At 34.3% G+C, this 25,883-nt stretch overlaps 1 protein-coding gene and 1 pseudogene across 1 annotated transcript in view; one reads left to right on the top strand and one right to left on the bottom strand.

The window, feature by feature from the left end:
- The window catches only part of SOX6 (SRY-box transcription factor 6), a 368,043-nt gene that overhangs the window by 221,111 nt on the left and 121,049 nt on the right, over nucleotides 1-25,883 (bottom strand). The window lies entirely within an intron of this gene.
- LOC122912749 lies at nucleotides 612-1,012 on the top strand (annotated as a pseudogene).

The following is a 25,883-nucleotide window of genomic DNA, read 5'->3' on the forward strand; positions in this document are numbered from 1 at the left end:
ATCCTGAGATCATGACCTGAGCCGAAGGCAGTGGCTTAACCCACTGAGCCACCCAGGCGCCCCCACCCATTTTTTCTACTATAGTATTACTTTAAAAGTAAGAGCTGGGAACAAACCGATGTTTATCAGTAGAGGACTGGATAAATTATTCTTTGTTGATCGGGGTATATTATGAGGACAGCTCTTAAGGTAAAGTGAAGAATTCATTCATTTAACAAATACTTACTGAGCATCTTCTATGCACTCTTCTAAATTTTGGAGATTAGTGAGCAAAATAGACAAAAATTTTACCTCCCAAAATGAGATAAATCTATATTAAGGGGACAAAAAGCAAGTTGCATAACATATTTTTATTTTAAAAATTCCATTTATAAAATAGGCTAGCAGGGAAAGAGGAAAGAGAGAATTCTATTTTATTACTTTATATACTTCTGTATTCTATTGTATAATAATGTACAGTGATAAGTGATACTATGCAATTCTTAGAATTATTAAGAACAAAATATCTCAACACTCACACTCACCATACACCCATGGAGGGGGTGTGGAAGGCCCCATTCCCCAGGTGTCTTGGCTGCAGTACAATGTTTATGTCTAAAGCCACAGGGAAAATGGCGGAAAATTTACCATCACCATTGTCAGAAAAAACAATTTATGGCTTTGTTCTTTTCTTAAGCTCCCAATCTGGCTACATACTATATCTCATGGGGGTTTTTACTCCTGAATCTTGACTAAACTCCGTAAGCTAAATCTATTAGCCTCAAAAAATATTGGGTAGTTGGCATGGCTTGTCTACCTCTTCATTACTACAGTAATTGGTTATGTCCTATCATTTGAAATAAGCAGGATGAATACAACTACACTCATCTTCATTCATACAATCACAGATAACTATGCTAATAATCAGAAGAAATACCAAGAAGAGACCATCCCAGCTTTAAGAGATTGTCCCATTAGTGAAGTAAACCAAATGGTCTTTCTTGTGGTCAAAGAACTTTACACCAAAAATTGAATTCTGTGTCGACTAATACCAACTATTTATTTTGTTTTTGACATAATACTTTTGACCATAATTATTATAACTATCTCTCTTACTAATATCTAACGTTGAAAAGTAAAATATTAAGTTGAATTTCTCTGATATTGAGTTCCATTAATATCATTAAATGTTCTCAAACATTAGTTATTAATGGACAAACTAAATAAAATCATGTATTAAAAAAAGAATAAAGGGGGCCCTGGGTGGCTCAGTGGATTAAGCCTCTGCCTTCAACTCAGGCCATGATCTCAGTGTCCTGGGATGGAGACCCACATCGGGCTCTTTAGTGAGGAGGGAGCCTGCTTCCCCCTCTCTCTCTGCCTACCTCTCTGCCTCCTTGTGATCTCTCTCTCTCTGTGTCAAATAAATAAATAAAATCTTTATTAAAAAGAATAAAATATCTCTCTCTCAAGGGCACATAATCACTTATAAGTTATTTCTTCCCAACATAAAAAAAATTTCTACTAAAGATCATGTAAAGACAGTTAAGGGACTAGAATTTGAGGTGAGAAGATATTTAAACAAATTAGTTTCCTTCTAAATTAATGTTTTAAATAATTGTGTATATACTGAATAATAATCAGAGACTTAAAAAAATTTAACTTAGAAGATAATGTTTATTCCTCTCACTACCATCATATTTACATCTATCATTGGATTCATACTTTTCAATAAGCATTTTGGCCACCACTGGGGTCCACTTTTATATGAATGCTATATATGTAAAAATGTGTTTATAATGTTACTGATCTTTTTGTCTTTTCACTGCACTAACATGTAGTCTAAAGGTGCAAAACTAATGATAAGTAAAATTACTGGTGCCTTACCATAAATCAAGCCAGTGACACTGAATTGTACGAGTTAGCAGTCATTGAAGTCTTTGTAAACACAAATATGTACTTTTTATTTTTTCTTCTTCCAAGATTGTATTTAAACTTAAGTTAGTTAATATATAATGTAGTTTTGGTTTCAGGAGTAGAATTTAGTAATTCATTACTTACATATGTAACACCCAATGCTCATCACAAGTGCACGTGTATTTTCTTTAATGTCAGTTTCACTTAAAAATTCTTGATAAAACAGTAAAAAAAATTAACTTATTAAATCTCAACTTAGAGTTTACTTTATAATATATGTAACCAAATTATAAGTACAGATAAAGTAATTCTGTTACATACCAAAATAACAAGTTTCCTTGACAAAAAGGACTTGTGTGAGTCTTCAAGATCCAAACTAATGGCTTTTTCCATAGAACACCATTTTTACTTGACAAAATGAATGACAGGCAGTGCTCATCATGATAAGTATATTCTTAATCCCCTTCACATATTTCACCAATCCCCTCCCCTTCTGGCAACCACCAGTTTGTTCTCTATAATTAAAAGTCTCGTTTTTTGTCTTTTTTCTTTTTTCATTTTTTTTGTTTGTTTCTTAAATTCCATGTATGACTGAAATCATGTGGTTATTTGCCTTTCATTGACTGACTTTATTTCACATTTTGCATTATACCTTCCAGAACCATCCATGTTGTTGCAAATGGCAAGAGTTCATGCTTTTTTGTGGCTGGGTAATATTTCATTGTATATACCACATTTTCTTAACCTATTCATGGATGACTAGACAATTGGGTTGCTTCCATATCTTGGATTTTTAAAAGACATTTTGTCAAAAATGTTATGAAGTAAGTCTTTTCACTTCAAGGAAAACAACTGGCTGTATTTGTTTTTTAATAATAAAATTCAAATTTACAAATGTGATATTAATGGATGGGATTATTTTATATTGTATCATGAAATATGTCAACATTTGGAAGGTCTATGTAACTGTGTGATCCAATATTTTCCAAATGACCAAACCAGGTAATAAAATCATACATTGCTAAAAGATCCATTCAAAGTACAAGTCAGACCAATGGTAATAAAATATAAAGAGCTCATTATGTTTCAGATTCTAAGTAACAATTAACCTTTATATTACTTGTAAATTATAATACAAAGAAATCCACAATTATCTATAAAAGTTATTAAAATACTTCACTTTCTAAACCATATATGCATAGTGTTTCATATACTTCTACCAAAACAACATATTGTAGCAGACTGAATGCAGGAGCAGCCATGAGAATGTAAATATGTTGTGTTATGCCTGACATTAAATAAGTTTGCAAAAAAGTGAAATAATGCTACTCATTTAACTAAATTATGTTTTAGACATTAAAGCTATTTTTATTAAATGTTATTTATCTTAACAACACATTTGTTATTTTAAATTTATTAATCAATATTAACATTTTTCTCAGTCTTAATTTCTAATACAAAATATGTCAATAGACAAAAGCCACATAAATAAAAGTACTTTGGGTCCTCATTAATTTTTAACAGTATTAAAATAGACCTAAAATTGCTGACCTATATGTAAACAATTCTAAGACATTAGTCTCATCAAACTATAGGCAAATTGAGTTAACTGCTCCCCCAACTCCAAAGACATGGGGGGCACTCAAATAAGTGCTAAATGTAAATGATCCTCAAAACTATTCCAGAAAACAATATAATTTTGGAATGAACGAAAAGTATAGGTTTTAAATTAGAACTGAATTAAAAACTAGCTCTACAACTTACTACCTTTATGGTTTTGGACAATTATTTGTGCTTTTTCTGAGCCTTTGTTTCTTCATATATAAAATAAGACATAATATCTGTCCAGTAGAACTGTTGTTAAATATTAATAAATAAACATTATTCAATATTGTTAAATAAAAGGGTGAAGATGTGGACCAGTTAGAATTCTTACACACTGCAAATGGCAAGATTTCAGGGTTTTTGATGGTTGCATCCCATCAAATGCATTTCATTGTAATTTGCAATGAACGGATGGAACAAGAGGGTATTATACTAAGCAAAATAAGTCACTCAGAGAAAGACAATTATCATATGAACTCACTGATATGAGGAATTTGAGAGGGAGCGTGGGGGGCCATAGGGGAAGGGAGGGAAAATGAAACAAGATGGGACCAGGGAGTGAGATGCACCATAAGAGACTCTTGATCTCAGGAAATGAACTGTGAGTTGCTGGAGGGGAGGAGGGTGGGAGGGAGAGGGTGGCTGTGTGATGGACAATGGGGAGGGTATGTGCTATGGTGAGTGCTGTGAAATGTGTAAGGCTGATAATTCACAGACCTGTGTCCCTGAAACAAATAATACATTATAGTTAAAAAAATATATAGATATATAGTTTAAAAAAAAACAACTCTTATACACTGCTGGCAATAATGAAAAGTAGTGCAGCTGCTTTGGAAAATAGTCTGTCAGTTCCTCAAAAGGAACTGGGTACATATACCCAAGAGGAATGAAAGCGTATATCCACACCAGAACTTGTATAATGTTCATTGCAGCATTAATCGTAATAACTAAAAAATGGAAGCAACTCATGTCCATCAACTGATGAGAGCATGGATAAAATGTGGCACAGATCCATTTAATGGAATTTTATTTGCCACTGAAAAGGAATAAAATACTAATACCTGCCACAATACTGATGAACTTGGAGAACATTGTGCTAAATGAAAGATGCTCATCACAAACAAAACAAAACAAAAAACAAAATCCAGAAAACAAACACACACACACACACACACACACACACACAAACATACAATTCCATTTATATGAAATGTCCAAAATACACAAATCTACAGAGATAGGAATACATTAGTGGTTGCTCAGGGCTGGGAAATTTGGAGGGAAATGGAGGGTGACTGTGTAAAGGTAAGGTATTCCTTTAGGGGAACTGATGGTGGTAACAATTGCACAACTCTATGAAAATGTTTTAAAAAAACCAACTGAATTGTACTCTTTAAATGGGTAAATTTTATGATATATGAATTATATCTCAATAAAGACATTGCTAAACAAACAGCAAATGAAGGTGAAAATGCCTATCAAAATGCATGACACACACCAGAAGTTCAATAAATGCTTTCTTTGTCTTGGTCATAACCAAAATGTCTTTCAAAATCCACTCACAAACTTAAGATATATCAAAGTTTTGAAGTGAGTTATTTAGACCATGGTAAATATTTAAATATCAATGATCAACAAACACTATAATGTATTCACAAAAGAAATTCCTATTTTCATGGCACCTAAATGGCTCAATCAGTTAAGCATCCAACTCTTGCTTTTGGTTTAGGTCGTGATCTCAGGGTCGTGGGACTGAACCCTATGTCAGACTCCATGCTGGGCGTGGAGCCTGCCTGGGATTCTCTCTCTCCCTCTTCCTCCTCCACCCACCCCATTCATGCTCTCGCTCTTGCTCTGAAAAATAAAAAAAGAAGTTCCTGTTTTCTTGTCTAGTTATTCTTATTGATATAACAGAAACTATCCCCTTTTAAAAATCTCTGTGAAATGTGAATGAATAAACAGGACCGAACTTCTAAGATTCCTTACAGTTATTTAATATGACTAAAATTTAATATCTGCTTTAAATTTTGGTGTCTTAATTGAGGCTTCCTAGTATGAACTATGTTTCAGGAAAAAAAGCAGGAAACTTGTATATGAGGTATGAGAAAATCGCTTAGCAGATATTTACGGACAACTTCCCTCAGTTAAATTGCTATTCATGAAAAAAAAATTAAGCCATCTCTATCTCATAATTCCTCTTTTTACTAAAGAATAAAATTATTATATAGTAAAGTATTTGGTATTGCAAATTCATTGACTATAAAGTCAATGAAATATCCAATTCATGTCAAGAATAATCATACTAGGAAGCAAAACACACTCTAGAACTGTTGTCCTTTACAATGGGAACAAAGCCACCTATGCTCTTGTCCACGTCGGTCTTGTATTTGTGAAGTCCAGTTAAAAGAGGAACTTTTTGTATCTGAGTTTCTACTTTTAGATCTGCCCATTGGCGTAAGGGAGCAGACATATCTTGGCTGTTGAGGCATAAGCTAACTAGAACTTCCACTCAGAAGCAGAAGCATACTAGTGAAGCCAGGGTGAGGAAACAGAAGAATAAAAGCAATTTCCCAGTCTTCTCTGACATTCACAGGTTTCTTATACATCTCTCTAATTCACTACATTCATTCCATCATTCATTGAGTAAATATTTGTTATATACCTTGGATTAAGCAGTGAACTCACACATACCCTGTTTTCATTCAACTTACCTTTGAGTGGAGAAATTCAGATAACAAAAGAAATTAAAAAATAAAAAGTATATCAAGATGCAGCAAATGTTAAAGAAAAAGAAAAAAACTAAATAGGTAGAAGAGGTTCCAACGTTAAATAGGATGGTCATGATAGGTCTCTCTGAGAATGACAATTAAGCAAGAACTTAGAAATGTTCTGAGGAATAACTGGAAAAATGACTCAAGAAAGGATTGAGGAGGAGCGCCTGTGTGGCTCAGTGGGTTAAACCTCTGCCTTTGGCTTAGGTCATGATGGCAGAGTCTGGGATCAAGCCCCACATCCCACTCTCTGCTCAGTGGGGAGCCTGCATTCCCCACCCCCCTTGCTTGCCTCTCTGCCTACTTGTGATTTCTCTCTCTGTCAAAATAAATAAATAAAATCTTAAAAAAAAAAAGTATCGGGGAGAAGATTAAACAACAAATGCAAAGGTCCTGAGGTGTGTGACTATTTGAAGAACACTAGGACATAAACATACCATGAGCAAGGGAAGAGGTGGTGTTTTGATACAGTAAATATATATTTGGTCTTCACCCCCAATTCCTGGCATAGAGCTTCAAAAATCTTTGTAATTTCCTGAGTGGTAAGAGTGAGAGGAGTGTCTCTTATTCATAATAAGCCCCTTTCAACTGTACCTGAGTTTATGTTTATGAGGTGATTTTTAATGAGGCCCTAGATAGCTCCAGGAAATGGGCTGGTTGCCAGAGGAACCAACTGTGTGATTAGAGATTTGGAACTTTCAGCCCTACTCCTGACCTCTGGGGAGGGGAGAGAGGCTGGGGATTGAGTTAATCACCAATAGCCAAGGATTTAATCAATCACGCCTATGTAATGGAGTCCCATAAAAATCCTGAATGAAGGAGTCCATAGAACTTCAGAGTTCTATGCATCCTTATTCCAGAAGGATGGAGCATCCCATACACCATAGGAAAAGAACTACACTTGGGACCTTCCAGACCTTGCCTCACATACCTCTTCATCTGGCTATTCATTTGTACCCTTTATAACAAAAGTAACAGTAGAGGGTTTCCCTGAATTATGTGAGCCATTATAGCAAATAATCAAACTGTAGAGGGGGTTTGGGAACTCCTGATTTGTAACCAACTTGGACAGAAGTGTGGATAACCTGAAGACCCATAACTTGTAATTGGTGTCTGAAGCGGGGGGCAGTCATGTGGGATTAAGCCTTTAATCTGTTGTGGGGACAGTATGCGTACTCTGGCTTGTTAATATGAGAACTGAGTTAAATTCTCCATGAGTTGATGTCTATAGAGCACTGAAGAATTGTTTGGTGTGGAAAACTCAGATTTCCTTGGTGTCTAGAAGTGTTTTTAGTAGAAAAACAGTTTTCCTTTAGGATAGTAGGAGAAGATGAATTTAGAGAAGAAGGAGAAGGACATATCAATCTTGTAAGGCCTTTTGGGCCATTGTAGGGGCTTTGGCCTTTATTCAAATTAATAAAAGAAACTATTAGAGGGTTTTTAGACAAAGGAGTGATATGACTTAACTGATACTTTTAAAAGGATCCATCTCACTTCTCTGTGGAGAACAGACTGTCGGGAGACAAGGAAGAAAGCAGGGAACGTCAATTAAGAGGTTAATACAATAATCCAGGCAGGAAAGATTGGTGGCTTGGACCGAGAAATGACAGTTGCACATCTAAACTGGGTAATTTGAGAAGAGTTAAATATTTATAAAAATATGGGGCAAGTTTTAAGGAAAACAACAAGGGACAGTAATCTACCCAGGAGCTAGTTATAGAATGAAGCTGTTATCATACAAAGGCCTAATGCATAGGGGGAAAGGATGGTTGCTAGAACATAGAGAATGTAGTTGTATGGAGAGAGTCACAAAAGGGTCACAACCAAACTACAGCCATCTGGCAAGGAAAGAGCCCTGGAGAGGAAGAGGACACCAACCTTACTATTCTCCAGCTCTCCTGAGAGCTTCTCATTGGTTGAACCCAAATGGAAGTCTGAGAGAGAAGGGACCCAGTAGGGTTCTCACTGCACAGTTTAGAAGCATAGAGAGAGGCAAATGGAAACTATGTCTCGTAGTGAGGAATCAAGGTGAACTTCAGGGTCTGTGACCTGAGCATGCAGGGCAGAGTTACTATTTACTGAGATGGGAAGGAATTTAGGCACAGAAGATCTGAGAAACGCATCAGGAATTCCATTGTAGACATCTTAAGTTTAAAATGTCCAAGGAGAAATGTACAGAAGAAAACTGGATATATAAATCTGGAGCTCAAGGAGGAGGTCTGGGCTGGAAATATAAATATTAACCCTGGTTGTCATGGATTTGAGATACCAAAGAAAATGTGACACTGATCTATAAATACAAATGATTCTCTTTCTTTGAGAGATAATTCTTTTATTTACTTTGAAGGGAAAAAAATCTTAAATAATATTATAATCAATTCCCTTTTTAGCATCCTCTAAAACATGAGCTAAAAAAGTTTATAATTATCTGTGTTATAATTATCTACATATGCTATTATAGGCTGTGACCTCCTTATGGGTAGAAACCATTTCTTAGCCATCTTTGTATTCCCAATACCTAGCTAGCATAGAAAGGCCTCTCAAAAATGTTTGACAGATGAGTGGAATTAGTGATAATTTAATTAAATAAGAATAGGTTTGGGAGTCGTAGGGTATCCCGAAAGTGTTTTCTAAAATGCCATATTAATGAGAAAAGGTTTCTTTTTTTTTTTTTTTTTTAAAGTCTCTTCTTGCCGACTGATCCTGATCCATCCTGTAACAGGAGGTCAAGGGGAGGCCAAAGAGTCACACTTTAAACAAAGGAGTCTTAAGGAACTTTGAAAGCTTCTGTTGGTAAAGCAAAAAGCAAAGACTGTGGACAGTCTTGAGTAAAGAGGGTGGCTTGATACCAGATAATAACAAGTCACATTTATTTATTTGTTTCCTGTGCCCTTGAGGCAGAACCTGCTTTTATTTTTTTCATGTTAGTTGTACTAAATATAGTGTTTATCCTTTCAATACTTGTTTTTAACACTGTTACTACACATGGACTTATAAGAAAATATTTATGCTATTTTTACATGTTTCCAGTTATATAAATTATACATATACTAGGTATGTAATTCTGTGTCTTTTTTCACGTACTATCATGTTTTTAAATTCATACATGTTGATATATACAACTATTTATTTTGACTGCTTTTCTGTTTTGGTTGCTCTTATAAACAATGCTACAGTGAATATTCTTATACACATGCAAAAGTTTCTTTAGAATGTATACATGTATATCCAAATCTATATCGGTATCTATCTACCTATCTATCTATTTATCTATACATGCTGGATTGCTAGTTCGTAGAATATGTGCATCTTCAACTTTATTAGATATAGCTAAACTCAGAGCAGATATATAAACTTAAACTCCCACAAATAGTTTATGAGAATCCCAGTTCCTCACATTTAATCTTTGCTGGCCTGATGGATATAAAATGGTATCTTATTATTGCTTTAATCTGCATTTCTCTATTATCCAGGCATCCTATTCTGTGAATTGCCCATTTAATTCTGAGGCAGTGTGGAATCAACAAGCTTTGTCTACCCCATGTATTATGGTTCCATATCAAAGGCCAGGTCTGTTCAAGAACCTGCATGGCAAAGTCAAACAAAAAGCAGTACCTCTGAACAAAGGGATTTGGATTTTCCTCTAGAAGCCACAAAATTGAGTGGCGGTGACTCTCAGGGGCATGGGTTTAAGATATTGGAGAAAAGTTAGATACCCATATAAATGGAAATGGTCCTCTCTTTCTCTGAGAGTTTAATTTACTTTGACAAGGAAAAAAATTATCTTACTCTATTTTTCTTAGCATGTCTAATGTCCCCCTCTCTGCCTTTCCTTGGGTATTGTTTTTGTCTCTCTCTCTGCCACATACTTAAACACACACAATCTGTATTAAAAACAATGAAAGAGGGCGCCTGGGTGGCTCAGTGGGTTAAGCCGCTGCCTTCGGCTCAGGTCATGATCTCAGGGTCCTGGGATAGAGTCCCGCATTGGGCTCTCTGCTCAGCGGGGAGCCTTCTTCCCTCTCTCTCTCTCTCTTTCTGCCTGCCTCTCTGCCTACTTGTGATCTCTGTCTGTCAAATAAATAAATACAAATCTTTAAAAAAAAAAAAACCAATGAAAGAAGCACACATAAAAATATGTGTATTAAATACAATGAAAAATAGCACTCAAAATGGGAAGCTGCCTTGTTGACAAATTGATGAAAGAAATAAAGAAGGTTCAACTTTCCCATCAGCCATCAGAGGAGATGAGATTATTTCAAGTAACTCACAAAAACCAATATGCTTCACCAAGCACACAGCATACATGCAAGAAAAATAGATTTTAATATAATTAAAGCAATTCTATACATAAGTTATGATCCATACCAGCAGGACTTAAATAGATGTTCCTCAGTGAAAAAAAATTTCTGTATTTATTGCAAAAATATGCAAATCAGTAAAAAAATATGAACACCAACTTCAAAACTAACTTCAAAACCAACTTCATATAATACAATTCTTCCATCAAAATCCTGTTTTCAGAAACCTCACTAAATTTGACATAATACCATTTTTTGGTCTTTTTTAAAGTACAGTGTCATAGAAATGTCTTGTTACAGATACTTGCAGATTCTACATTTTGCCAGTTTTAGAACTCTCTAAAAGGCTAGCCTTTATGACTACTATAAGATAGAACAATCCTGTCAAATATAGCTTTCTGTGATAAAGGGAGTGTTCTGGATCTTTGCTGTCCAATGGTAGCCACAAATCACATGTCGTAATAAGTATTTGATATGCGGTTCATGTGGCTGAGGAATTAAATTTTAATTTTATTTTTCTTGATTTGAATTTGTTAAGTAGCCAACATGTGGCAAATAACTTCTATATTGGGCAGCACAGATTTACAGTAATCTAGAAAAATTTTCCTTTCATCTGGTTACAAATTTCAGTCTCTATACTAAGCAGATAACTAGAATTGGACAACCTCTGCTCTAGGATCAGAGGTCACAAGACTCTCAGGACCACTGGTGGTGATCCCTATTTCTTGCTCCCTATCAGTGCTGAATTACTGAGTATCTACTATCCAGGGCTTCTGTAACTTATGGCTTGATTCTCATTTTTAGCAAAGCTAATATTTGACTCTTGTTATCTAACCTATGGGTGCTTCGATACCTGGATACTAGGTGCTTCATGCTCCTAATTTGTGCCCTTGGGTATCTCCGCTTGCTCCCTTGGAGTGATTCAGCTACATCAATAACTATTATCCCCCAGCTCCTCTGAGGCCAGTGTTGATTGACAACATGCTATTTCCTGACAAAAGATTCAGTATGCATATCCTCATTCATGACTTCAGTCCAACCTGAGGTATCTGTCTAACCTATGAGATTTTTTAAGCACTTTTGGGTCTGATCTCCTTCTCAAGAAATGAAAATTATTTGAACTGGAAATTGTTTAAGATAATCTGGTTACTTCATCCTCCAAATAACAGTGTCCTCTGTATGTCCCCATATTCAAAACACTTGTTATTCTATTAGTACCAGCTCTTTCATTTTCCTGATGAGCAAAGAACAAAGCCATTTCTAAAATATTGCAGAGATATCAGAAAATTGTAGTATGAATTGAAAGAACTTTGAGACAAATACTTAATAGATTCCAGTGTGAGATATGGATTATAGGCACAATAGTAAGTGGTCACTGTACGTGGGAGATGACAATCTTCCCTTAACTATTTTCTCAAACTTTAATCATTAACCACAATATAATTTATTATTAAAATTCTATTCATGATTCATAAATTTTTATAGTAGACACACAAAAATACATGTCACTATGCTAGAAATGTAAGAATACTAGTAGCCTAGACAGCATCTAGAGTTTCTAAAGTTTATATTCTACAATTATTCTCATGACATATCCAGGCACCCTATCAACTGTCTAACAACCAGAGAGGATTCACTGTTGAACCGCAGACCCTACTGCCCTAAAATGCGAGAATAATATTAAATAATCCTTGATAGAAGATAAAAATCCAAAGTACGATAAAAGATCCCCAAACCTGAAGAATTTAAATTAACAGGAAAGGGAAAAATCTATGGTAGCCAAATTTGAAAAGAAAAACTATAGATATGAAAAAGTTAAAAAAAAATCCCACTAACTCAAAAAAAAACCTAATTTCTGTTTTTGTTGTTTGCCTGATTTTGTTTTAGTTTTTCTGTTTAGCTCAAAGAGACTTGAGAGCCTTGGAAAATGCATGAGGAAATGTGTCCCAAAAATGACCAGAGAGATATTAGCACATCTTGGTAGAAAGAGCATAAATCTGAAGCATTATATAGTCCTCCATTCAAATCCTGGATTGCCCATTATTATCTTGGTGTCTTGAGAAAAATTTTCCTGAGCCTCTCTTCTTTCCTTTGCAAAGGGAGGATAATGTTGCCGACCTCATGCCATTGGTTTGAGGATTAAGTAAGAAAAAATAAACAAAATCTCTGTGACACACAGTATTTGCCCAATAAATGTTAGTCTTTGCTTTTGACAGCACCCTCCGCTCCTGCTTCTTTGTAGGTCTTTAAAAACCTACCTTTAAAAAAAAAGAAAAAAACTTACCTGACTGGTGAAAAATACAAAATATTATAAACTCCACAGAGTCTAACACAATGGTGGGCAAATAATAAGCACTAAAAAAAGATTTGTGGATTGATTGAGATTCTATGAATGCATTCTTTCTTGAAAGCAGAGGGAAGGATGAGATGAATTCTGAAGATCCCTTCCTGGTTCTGAGATTAACATTCTAGTGAGAAAGTTTCTGTCAGTGTCAACCACAACAAGAACAGGTTCATCATGAAGGCAAAAATGGATTTTTTTTTTTTCCTGGTCCTACCTCTAGTTTTCTTTACGAAATACAACGCAGAAAATCTCCTCGGGGTCCTTTCTGCAATCTTAAGTAAACTCTTTTTCTAAAATGAAAAAATCCCAACGATTTTTCTCCAGTATTTCAATTCATCTCATTCATCACTTCTTACTCATTTGTTTCTTGTTCATTAATTCCGATTCCATCTCAGACAAGCCTTTGTAAATATTTAAAAGATGAGGGAGAGCCCCATATCCGGTGGTGGTAATCCCCTCCTCTTCTTCGGGATACCAACACTGAATATTGTGCTGAGAAGAAGAACAGGGATAAGTAACAGTTACTCTAGTAAAATGCTTTTCAGCATCCATCTGAGAGGACAACCTTAAACCACTGATAGCCATGGCTGAGAAATACACAGTCAACCGTGGAGATTACAGAAGAGCCATCGTGCTTCAAGGCGAATGCCTATTAGCACTAAACTATGGCTGGAAAAATAAAAGAGGTCCTTTCAGTAACCAGTTAACAAGAAATCCAGGACTCTCAATGGTATGAAAGCCTGTGTTTAAGCAAAACCACAGAATGGTTGTGCCCATTTCGTTTTCTTTAGCTTTCTTAATAAACTTCTATTTATGCTCCCTTGATGCTACCAACTTAAACTTTAGGGTCTCAGTAGGTTTTTCCACATTTCAGCATGGAAAAACTTCTAGCCATACAGAGTCACGTAAAGCACTCTTTGTATCCTTCACTGTCTCTTGAAATCTTGCAACCCAAGCACAACAGTTGCATATTTAAACCATAGAGATCGTTTTACTAACTTGAGGAAAAATATATTCTTGGGTCCAGATAAAACTAAAGTTTTTTTCATTAATAACTAACTGGAAAGTGCCTCAGATGAATTTCAATGTAGTAAAAATCTACCTGTTTATAATATGGTGTATGTGTGTGTGTGTACATATACACGCTTATATATGTGTACATATGTGTGTCTGTGTGTTTATACAGATTCTTTGAAATTAAAAAAAAGGAGTTTAAACCTTCATTGTAAAAGGATGATTATGAGCCAATTTTAGAAATGTCTTACATTTGTAAAGATCTGTAGATGTCTTCTACAATCACTCTTCTATAAATAACCACGTTTCTAACAAATCTTAAAATCAGACTGCTCTCGATAGAACACTGACATTTTTCTTCAGTAATCTCTACTTCTGTGTCTATTTGAAAAGTTGGTCAAAGACAGGAGCCATATGCACATATAAGGTTTTGATTCCATCTATACTCCTGTCCTAATTCTTGTGGCTTGGACCCATTCCAGGTGCTCTGTCTTACCTTGTGGTTTGTATTTGAGATCCCCTTTTCTGACTCATTGCATTCTCCTGATTGACAAACAGATTTAGATATGAAAACAAACAGTTACCTGCCTGTAATTGGTTTCTAAGAGCTGCACTGTTGTGGCACTTCTTAACCGTGGTGAAGGTGCCTCCTAGAGAAGCTTCCTGTTTATTTCATAGGGTGTGTGTGTGTGTGTGTGTGTGTGTGTGTATGTGTGTGTGTGTGTAGAGTTCGTGCACTTGGTTTTGTTTCCTTTTGTTCATTATTTTTTTCATCTGTTTGATTGTTTAATTTTTACCATTTGGGGGTCTTTATTGTTACCCCCAAAATTCAATAATTTTGGTGTACATGATTTATACATTACATTATTAATCTGAAATCTGTATTTCTAATTTTTTAACCCTCTGCAAGTTAAATTTAAATAAGAATACAGTGGATCTGGGGGCACCTAGGTGGCTCAGTAGGTTAAGTGACTGCCTTGGGCTCAGGTCATGATCCCAGGGTCCTGGGATCAAGCTCCATATGGAGCTCCCTGCTTAGCTGGGAGTCTTCTTCTCCCTCTCCCTCTGACTGCTGTTACCCCTGCTTGTGCTTGCTTTCTCTCTCTCTCTCTCTCTCTCTCTGTGTGTGTGTGTGTCAAATAAATAAATATCTTTTAAAAAAAGAATATAAAGTGGATTTTTTAAAGATTTTTATTTATTTATTTGACAGACAGAGATCACAAGTAGGCAGAGAGGCAGGCAGAGAGAGAGAGAGAGGAGGAAGCAGGCTTCCTGATGAGCAGAGAGCCTGATGTGGGACTCGATCCCGGGACCCCGAGATCATGACCTGAGCCGAAGGCAGCGGCTTAACCCACTGAGCCACCCAGGCGCCCCTATAAAGTGGATTTTAACTTTTTAAACTAATGTGACTGAACTTAGAAAAGTCTTAAAAATAGTCACTTTTTCTTTTTCTTTTATTGATTTAATATAAAGCATAATATTATTTCATTGGTAGATTAAAATATTAGACTAGAAGTAATTAACTATTATTATATTTTTAGTAGTTTGCCTCATAATGTCAACTGAATTATGTGAAATGTATCAAACTAGTTACAGTATAAGCTACTACTTACATACTACAAACAATTGCAACTCCCTCAACATATCAGGATAAGAGACTGGGACTTTGCATTTTAAAATTCCTGTGGAAATCAAATGTATTTTAAGTATCAGCTCTGATTATTTAATCAGACAACTTGCATTTTGCCCTGGCTAATTTTGAAGACTGATAATATTTTACTCATAAAAATAATTGTGCACCTGTTGTGATGGAAGCCTAGTTAAACAAATGTTAATAGGAATGTAACTCTTAGCTTTAAGCGTAAGAACACAGGTCTCTCATTACTATTACATGAAGAAACATATATTTAAAGCCATGGGATAGATCTCATTTTAAATCTCATCTCTTCCTTAGCCCTAGAGAGATGTTCAAGAATATTATTAAAACATGTACAAAGGATAGTTGCATATTAACTTGAAAAGGAACACCAGATGATGTCTACCGAACAAAATGGATATGGAGTTCCTCCTTCCCATTTAATACCTATGCTCTTCTGTCTTACTCTAGTCCCTGGCCAAACCATTTTAATGATATTGAATCATCTCTGAGAAACATGTGTACTTTTCCTACCGGTTGGTGATCAAAGGAAAAAATAAAAAGTGGGCTTACAAGAGCTGCACCCTTCTTGCACTCTTCTTATTTTCAGACTTTTTCAGCATTAGAGATCTTTCTCAGTACCCAAATTCTCTGTGCTTTAAAAAAATAAATGTAAGGCACTCATGGAAAAGATGAACCTTTGCTCTGCAGATTCTACCATTTTGTAAAGACTTTCTAAGAGCTACCAACTTAGGTCTACTTGATCCATTTCCAGGTGTAATCAGCTCTTAAGTACTGAGAAGAGGCTGGAGGAAAAAGGATTTGTCTTAAGTTAAACTAGCTGAATTTTGAGCTCAGTTATATACATCTCTTATTGACTTCTGTAAGACTGTAGCCTTGCAGTTGGCCCAAATTCTTTAAGGTTATATTTAAAAGGTAATTTCATTCGAAATTACCTAAACTTTTGAACCCTATCTTTTATAATGCTGGCTCATTTTAATTTTATTTGGTTGGTGCAATACAAGTTTACAAGCAGAGTTCAGAAAATGTGTGCATTTTTTAAATGACCTAAATTCTCTGTAGTTTTCTTTTTCAATAGTTTAATGCAGACATTTGGATTGAAGGGGAATCACAAATAAACGGAATAATTGCATCAAATTTCCTCAGTGCATTAAATATGCACTCAGTGGTAATTACCAACAGTAGCAACACATTTAAAAATGTAGAGAATAATGTACAATTTATGCCTATTTCAAGGGTCTTATTCATGAAAACACCATTTGGATGAAAATACACACATTTTATTAAGTGGTTAGCCTTAGATTTTTTTTTTTAATTCAGACAAATGACTTAAATAGTAAGTGTGTGGGAGGTCTAGCAGTATGGGCCAGCTCTTAATGTGACATATATATCCCATGAGAATTTGGTCACGAGCTGACTCTACAGTAAAGAAATACCCGGGGTGTACCCTGGCACCTAGGATTCTAGGCACAGAGCATTCCTGGGCCTATGACAGCAATGAGATTACTATCCCATATATTTTTCTTTCAAGAATCAACTGTATATAAATATTATCACAAATGTATATTTTTAAACTTTTTATATTCATTCAAACAAAAAAGAGACTAAAGTGAACTAGAGCAAATTAATAATAGTGTATAAAGATTTTAAACCATTTTTAGATTTTATGCTTACTAGAAATCTATGTAACTTTTAATTATAAAATAATAAATACAAATGTATTAAAATCACATCTATCACAAATACTACGCTAAAAAAAAAAAAAAGAATTCATAGCCACTATATGTCCAGGTCCAGAAATGATACATGTGAAAATCTCATTTTCACAGCAAGACCTCTAAGTTTTAGCTACCACTATAATGCCAGAACCAAAATAATATGGAAAATCTCTTAAATTTTTGAGTAAGAGAATTTTACTTGTACTTCATTAAGTGAGATCATTTAATAATACTATGAGTCGGGAGTCATACAATTGCTGTAATAATATGGGAAGGAAACTGATTAGGCTGGTGTCCACAAGGACTAGCTTACCTAAAAAATGTAAGTTACTTATCAATAAAGTGGTTATCATTTTTTAGTTAAGCCAACATTGGGGACATGGACTATACTGTAAATCTGACATGAGTAGTAACACTGATTTCTTGGAGTATTAGAACTTCTCAATTTTATATATACCTAATCATTTCCTATGAAATAATTTGTGCTACAAGAGCTTAATAAATGGTTCCAGGTCCTTATGGGTAGCACATAACTAAATATCCTTGTTCCTATTCCTACTGGTAAACTAATATTTACTAAAGACTTATTTTGTTAGTTATTTTACAATCACTGACAATAATCCTGACCTGCATGTATTTTTTTTCCCACTTTGCAGGTTAGAAAGCTGAATGAAAAATAGGTTAAATAAATTGCTCAATTTATTATACCATGATACAAACCCACATCTGATCAACTCTATACCCTGTGTTAATTATGCCACAATTTCTGTTTGTGGCATACAAAGGGAAGAAAGCAACTAACTTCTTTAGGCCAGCAGCTTTATTCAGACTCTTTATGGAACCTAAAACTCTTAAATATAACTGATTTTCTTTGTAGTTACTACTGAAAATTTGATTTATTATTTTTTATTTTTCATTTATTTATCTATTTTAAGTTTCTAGCCTAGTGGTTCTCAATGTGTGGCTTATGGATATGTTAGAGATCCAGATAACTCTCCAAGGTGTCCCAGAGGTCAATACTGTTTTCACAATAGTATTAAGGCATTAATTACATGTTACAGTGCTGAGATATACACTGACAGTACAAATAAAATAATGGGTGAAAAAGCTGTTTCCTTTGCATGAATCAAAGAGACCTACCTCTACTAGTATTTATTGTATTCTTTACTACCACACGCTTGTAGTAAAACAAAAAAATCAGTTTCAATTAAGGATTTCCTTGAGGAAACAATTAAATAATGACTTTACACATACTTAAAGTTTTTTTTTTTAGTTTATTTATGTATTTATTTAAGTAATCTCTACACCCAACATGGGGCTTGAACTGACAACCCCACGAGAAAGAGTTGTATGCTTCTTCTAATGAACCAGCCAGGTGTCCCATAAGTACACATATTTTTAACATTCTATGTGATGACTCTCTCAGTCAGTAGAGCATGTGATACTTCATTTTGAGTTAGATTCATGATGGTAGAGTTAAAAAAAAAAAGTTCTTAATATTCTGTGTGATGAAATGGGAAGCATCCTGCTGCTTAATATACCTAAGTATACGAGTTGTCTCAAGGAAAATCACTTGTGCTATTACTGGAGTTGTAACCTGAAATTTTTCATAGCTTTTTGCATAGGACTCCAATTTTTTTTAAATGAACAAGACAAAATAACATTAATCATGCTTTAATATTTAGCAAATGAGCATTCAACTTCTAAAAGTAACTGATGGTGTTGGTTAAAATAATATAACTTAAACTTTCAAGGGAAAATTAGATTTTTGGAAAACTTCTGTCTGCCATCATGAATATGACAGCTTCCAGATACTTAAAATTTTTTTCTGATAAGATTAAAGGTAATATGGATGAATGTGATTTTTGATACTATATGATTAAATATGCCACCATAAGGAAGAACTGCGTAACTTGATGAAACAATATAATCTAAAAGACCAATGTATGCCATTACAAAATCATGCATAGAACAAATGATTCATTTGAAGTTCAAACTGGACCAATGGATTTTAATGTAAAAGTATCGGAAAGTTCATTGATATGGTTTCAGATCCTACATTGGACCTGACCTTTAAGAAGCCACCACTTGGGAAATTTGATTTAGTATCAAAGAATATTCACAACTATTTGAAAAGGTTGCAAGATACTTTTCCCTTTGTCAACTACATATCATTATTAGTTTGTCTTCATATACTTCGATCAAAATATATCAGATTCAATGTAAATATAGATATGAGAGAGTCCAGCTGTCTTCTATTAAATCACATATTAGAGATTTGCAAAAATGTAAAACAACATCATTCTTCTCACTAGATAATTTTTACTTTAGAAATATAGTTATTTTTCATAAAAATGAGTTTTTATGTAAATATGTAGATTTAATTTTATAACCTTTTTTTAAAATTTATTTGAGAGAGAGTGTGAGAGTGAGAGAGAGAGAGAGAAAGAGACAAGAGTTGAGGGGAGGGGTGGAGGGAAAGGAAGAAAGAGACTCCCTTCAGAGCAGGGAGCCCCATGTGGGGCTAGATCCCAGGACCTGGGGATCATGACCTGAGCCAAACGTAGACACCTGACTGAGCCACCAAAGACCCCCTTAATTTTATAACTTTTTAATGAATTAAATATTTTTAATATCTCAGGTTTAATTTCTGACACAATTAAGCATTAGTACATGTAAGTCACATGAACAAAAATATTTTAGAATCTTCAATACATTTTAAGATTCTTAAGATCAAAAGTTTGAGGACTGCAGTTCATCATTTTATCAGCACATATTTACTGTTTCAAGTACTTAACTGTACCAAATATTGCTGCCTACCTATAGTATTTGTGGATTCCCTACTCTATGCTATGCCAAATACTATACATTTTCTCTCTAATCTTCTCAACGCAATCTGAACCTAAGTAGTATCATCCATATTCTCTTCTACAAATAAGGAAACAAATCCTTTCACTTTCATTGAAGACTGCAGTCTTTTTTTTAAAGTATCTTGTCTCATAATCAGTCATAAAAAGTTTTATAATTACTCATAAAAAACAGTCTTTTGTATTGAAAAGCCATATACAGGGTTTAAAAAAAAAAACTATAGTACTAACTATACAGTACACGCTTAAAAATCAACCTGTCTCATACTTTTTATTTGTTACTTCATAATCAACCTCTGTTAACAGTTTATTAAATATCCCTCCAGCAATTTTCTGCATATATATAATTTTCCACACAAACTGGAACATATAAATACTCTCTTCAGTTTTACTCTCTCACTCTTTATAGTTCCAGAGATGTTCCCCTTATTAGGATGACCAGTAATTCAGATAATATGGAGATGCTATGCTAAAAGTCTCTGAATAGGTGACCCCATTTCTCCCACAACAATGCAGAATCAGTCAAACTTAAATTTATGTCCTGTAAAGTGTTTTTCCTTGACAGTCAGCTTTGCTTATCTCTTTATTGAGATAAGAAGATGCTACTAAAAATGGGACTAAATTCACCACTCAAAATGTTGTGAAATCAGCATTCCAAGTTAAAGAAGAGATTTCTTTCAATTTGCCCCAATACATTTCGCTTCCAGATCCCTACTGTTCTTCCGTTACCCTGCCATTTTGTATTCTACTATGAGCCATCCTCCATTCTGCAGGTGTGTACTAAGGTCTGTATATATGGATGGATGTTGAAGGCTATTTTCCATTCTGGGTTTGTCCTCTAATACTAAAATAAAAATCATTTGTATTCAATGAAATATGAGCTACTTTGATACAGAAAGTTACACCATAAGCCAAAGTCTAACACACATCATTAAAGCTTCAGTATGTTTTCACTAATTCCACACAGGAGGATTACAGATGTCCTGCTAGCTACCATTTCCTGGTAAGCAATCTGAATGGCTTCCAGGAAATTGCTAATGACCTCCATTTTACTTAAAATCTAGGCTGCAATTAGTAATAGTTTTGCTCCTCCATGCTGGTTATAATGTTTATTTTCATCATAGCAATCAGGAAGAAAAAAGTGAAATGTCTTGTTTTTGAATTATATCAAAATGTATTCTCTTTTATTTTGGTATGTCACCAAATAGACTAATACATATTTAATGTAATCATAATTGTGTAAGAATACTTTGGATATTCTTTACTTCTAACCAATTTTGTCTCCTTTCCCACTCTAGGCTGTAGCTATTGCTAAAATTAGCATTTTAAAATGGAATCCATAGAAATACTTTGTAATTGTTGACTATGTTTACATGTAACATTTTGTAAAACTGAAATTTTTAAAACTAGATATGATTTTGAAGTAAAGTTCTATGTTTTTACTTACAGTAACTGCTAAAAAAAGTTTCATATTTTTATTCAATGAATTTAAGACACGATTATGTGGTCAATGTAATAGTAACAAAGAACAACTTCATCCAGTGTTGTATTTATAGCCAGAATTTGCTACTAAACTTCAGCATTTTCTTTTATGTAAACATTGATTTCACTAATTAGATCCAACTGATCTTCTCCCCAACATATCGATTTCTTTTAATCCCAACAGTTAACAGTGATTCTACTGTATCACAATGCTTTAGACTTTAATCATATAGTAGTAATTTTAACCAGTAGCTTTTGTTTGAATTTTAATTAAGAAGACCTTGTGTCTCCAAACCCAAGGGGCAAGAGGTTTTAATTGCTTGTGTGCATATCACACAGACTTCAAAAGAAGAAAAAGATGTTTATGACAGAGTACAAAGGAAAACTTTGAAATATTTACATTGATGCAAAGTAATATAATTTTAAAAACTATGGATATTCCTGTTATAATGCATATGTATCTGTAAAATAGCTGTGATATGCATTTATTGTTAGTAAAAGGAATTCATAGGTTCATAAATAATAACTCACTATTGATTACAACACAACCAAAAGTCTATGTGAAATGGGCTAAGCATGCTATTCTGAGGGAATATTAAGTTTTCACCTTAGTAATTGACTATGTGATTGAAAATGGTAACTTTTCTTTTGTGGATATTGGAGTCCCTACATGGAAAATAAGAGGTTTAGTTACATAATATGTAAAGCTTCTTCAGTCCTAATCTTTTCAGATCCTATGTTTCTAAATGTTACTCTGATGTTCTATAATTACAAAGATTTATTCAGAAAATAGTGACACTCTACCACATTATTTCATACAAACAGGAAAGTGAAGAAAATTACTTGTGCTCCCAGTGCCTTTCACAAGCTGGCCTCAGAGCAATACAGCATTTGTCTTAGAAATAACAATTTAAAATTTTCAAAACACATGAAATCTAAACATCAATACATTACTGTTTCAACTCTTTTACCTATGAGGCAGCAAGAACCACTAGGTATGTGAACTTTGCTGACTTTATTGAAGTTGAAAAGTGGCAGATGATTTCCCTCTAAACACTTCCAGATTTTTTTAAGTTCCCTCAGATGAAGAAATTGCTGTAAGTTTATAAACGGAAATTCAAGAAAAATTCATTTATAAATGAATATGTAAAGTTACAGTCATAATTGTACTGTAATATGTAAAGTGTACAGTCATAGCTCTTGGCAAACCACTTTAGTCCTTCTGTGATTGCCTATAACCAAAACCACAAGGAACTATGAATTACTATTCCTAAAAAACAGAGTTTTCTGTAGAAAGGACAATGTATGGAATGACTATAGAGTACTTAGAAATGGTTTAGGCCCTTACTAGAAAAATGAGCAAACTAGGAAAGACAATTGGCATTTAAGATAGTAATTTGGGTTGCAGATCTCTGATTCTATGGGAATGCTAGTCAGATCCAGTCTGACTCTTTTGGTGATAACAGCACTACTTAAGTCACTTCAAGAAGAACCTATACTATTTAATCTTCAAAGATCTATCATGCACTGCGGGAAAAAAAAATGACTTTTGTGTTCCTGTGCTCTCTTCCAGAGATTTACATTTGCAATCAAAACTAAAAATGAAAACACAGTATTTATTGGCACACAGTAGCAATAGTATAATAAATTCACACTTTTAACTCAGTATTTGTGCCAAGCACAACTATAATATGCTTGTACTATTTGATGCAGCACTGTTTCTAATTTTACTTCTCTTGGTACCAACCTTAATGAAGTAACAGGGAGTAATGCTTAAAACCTTGAATAGTAATGTATGGCAGGATCATTTGGGCTCTAGAACAAACCTCTTAGACATATTAGTTGAATAACTATAACAAGCAATTGTTTCTCAATAGTGGCTTTGAAAAACATTGGGACTCATTTGTAGAACTTTCCATTTAAAAGCATTTTTCTAATCAACTTTCTTCCTATCAGAAAGAGACTGGCACTTTTCTAAGCTGTAGCAGAGTATACCTACAAGCACATCTACCTTTATTCCTAAATGTAAATATTGCAATAATTAATCATAAATGACCAAGGAAGGAAAACATTATTTTCCTTATTTGTTTCATATCACATAATTATTTTTTTGTCTCTCATATCATCTGTATGTTTGACAAACACAAGCACAAACAGTTTGTGCTAACTCAAACAACCAGCAATACTGTCTCTCTGGCACACTGCCCAGGGAGGCGACTTCACACCAGGGAGATGCCAGCCACAGCATAGAGGGGCATGTGTGCAAAACAGGGAGGCTGGCTAAGATCTCTTCCATAAAGCACAGAAGATCAGGCTTGTCCATGGAGGCAGAGGCTGATTCCCTAATGCTCTAGATTTCATTTGGTATGTCACCATTGCATTTAGAGTTTAGTGTAGTGGTTATCACGTTCGCCTCACACCATTGCATTTAGAAATGTTTTATAACCATAACTATCCTGGCATCTTCACTTGACGGTGCAACTCAAACACACATACAAATGGGTTGTGGATCCTATCAGTAATTCTGTCTTACCTTCTTTCTTTCTACCATATGACTCTCCTCTCTCTCGCTTTCACATTCAGATCAAGATAAATACTTTTATAGAGAGCAACTGTATTACCTATACCCCTTCCTGCTTTGTGATACTGCTTCACTTACATAAAAAAAAATACCAGGGGAGCCGTGTTAGTTGTTATATTGTGGGAGGGGGAGAAGAGCCCAGAGAATATCTTTCTCTTTTCTCCACTACAGAACTTTAAGATTCTGGGGAGTCTGAGAATTATGCTGCATTACATTAAACAGAGATTTTAGAGGCAGGACTTAGAACCTGTCTCCACAACTCTTTAGTGACCTCACACAAGCCACTTAATTTCACTCAGTCTCATTTTATTCATATATAAAATCAATATAATAATATTTTCCTCAATAGATTGTTATAATGAGGATCAAATAAAATAATTAGCTGCTTTAGTACTTTGTTTCCTTTATAAACGGTAAAGCAACTTACAAAAGTTTGTATTATATTACCTCTTGACAGAAAATAGATAGTATTTTAAAGATCAGTCTTATAATTAAGAAAATACAATAAACACTGGTATTACTGTTGAAAAAACCTTAGGAGGTCATGAAGATAATATTCCATCAGGGTGGAAATACCCTCTAATATCCTCTACATTTCCATTTAAAATTTTCCACAGCCAAATTTCCAGATGTTATTTTATTAATTCACCCATCATTCAACAAATATTTCTTAAACAGCTGGTGTATTTGAGGTACTCTCTTAATTCAGTCCAACTGTATCCCATCAGATAGCCACTAAGTGTTCTTAAATTCTTTTGTAAATTGAGAATAATTTCCCTATTTCCTTAACCCCCTGAAACCCAAAACAAATCTCAACTCTTCTATTCAACAAAGCTTCAACCAACCAACTTATACTAGGCCAGATTTCCCTAGATCTCTAATTGCTAGTCATATTAAATGTTCAAGACTGTTTACCATTTCAGCAACTTTTGATAAATCCAGATTTGAAAACAGATCTCTTAAAAATATGGCACCCCAATTAGAACATGATACTTCAGACACAACTAGACCATGGCAAAAATCTAATCATTTTATGTTATATTTCATTTAAGCTTTTAATAATAAAGTTGTCTAGCAATACTTGTAATGACATTAACCTGGTTGGAACATTGCTTTGAGATTACTGCTATTAAAATGTATGCCATTTACAGTACTCTAGCCTAAATTAATGCTGCTACTGGAAAGAAGGCTACTTATGCAAATATGGTAGTGGGTTAGGGATGGGATTTTCTTTTAAAAAATATTAGACAAGACCCGGATACAGATCTATTGAAAATCTATGATTAAGTGTTCCTCTAACTTTAGCAATATTCCAACTCTTATTGAAAGATTTCAGAAATACTACTTTGCTTCATTTATACAATAAGATTTTAATTTGAAAGCCATTTTTAAAAAATGTTTTATTTTTAAAATAAAGCCTGGGTGGCTCAGTGGGTTAAAGCCTCTACCATTGGCTCAGGTCATGATCCCAGGGTCCTGGGATCGAGCCCCACGTCCGGCTCTCTGCTCAGCCTGCCCCCACCACCGCCACTCTCTCTGCCTACTTTTGATCTCTGTCAAATAAATAAATAAAATCTCTAAAAAAAAAAAAAAGAATACACTTATAAAAAATATTTTATTTTTGGTGAGTGCTGTGAAGTGTGTAAA

Source organism: Neovison vison, chromosome 7 (genome assembly GCF_020171115.1).
Source record: "Neovison vison isolate M4711 chromosome 7, ASM_NN_V1, whole genome shotgun sequence".
NCBI lineage: Eukaryota > Metazoa > Chordata > Mammalia > Carnivora > Mustelidae > Neogale > Neogale vison.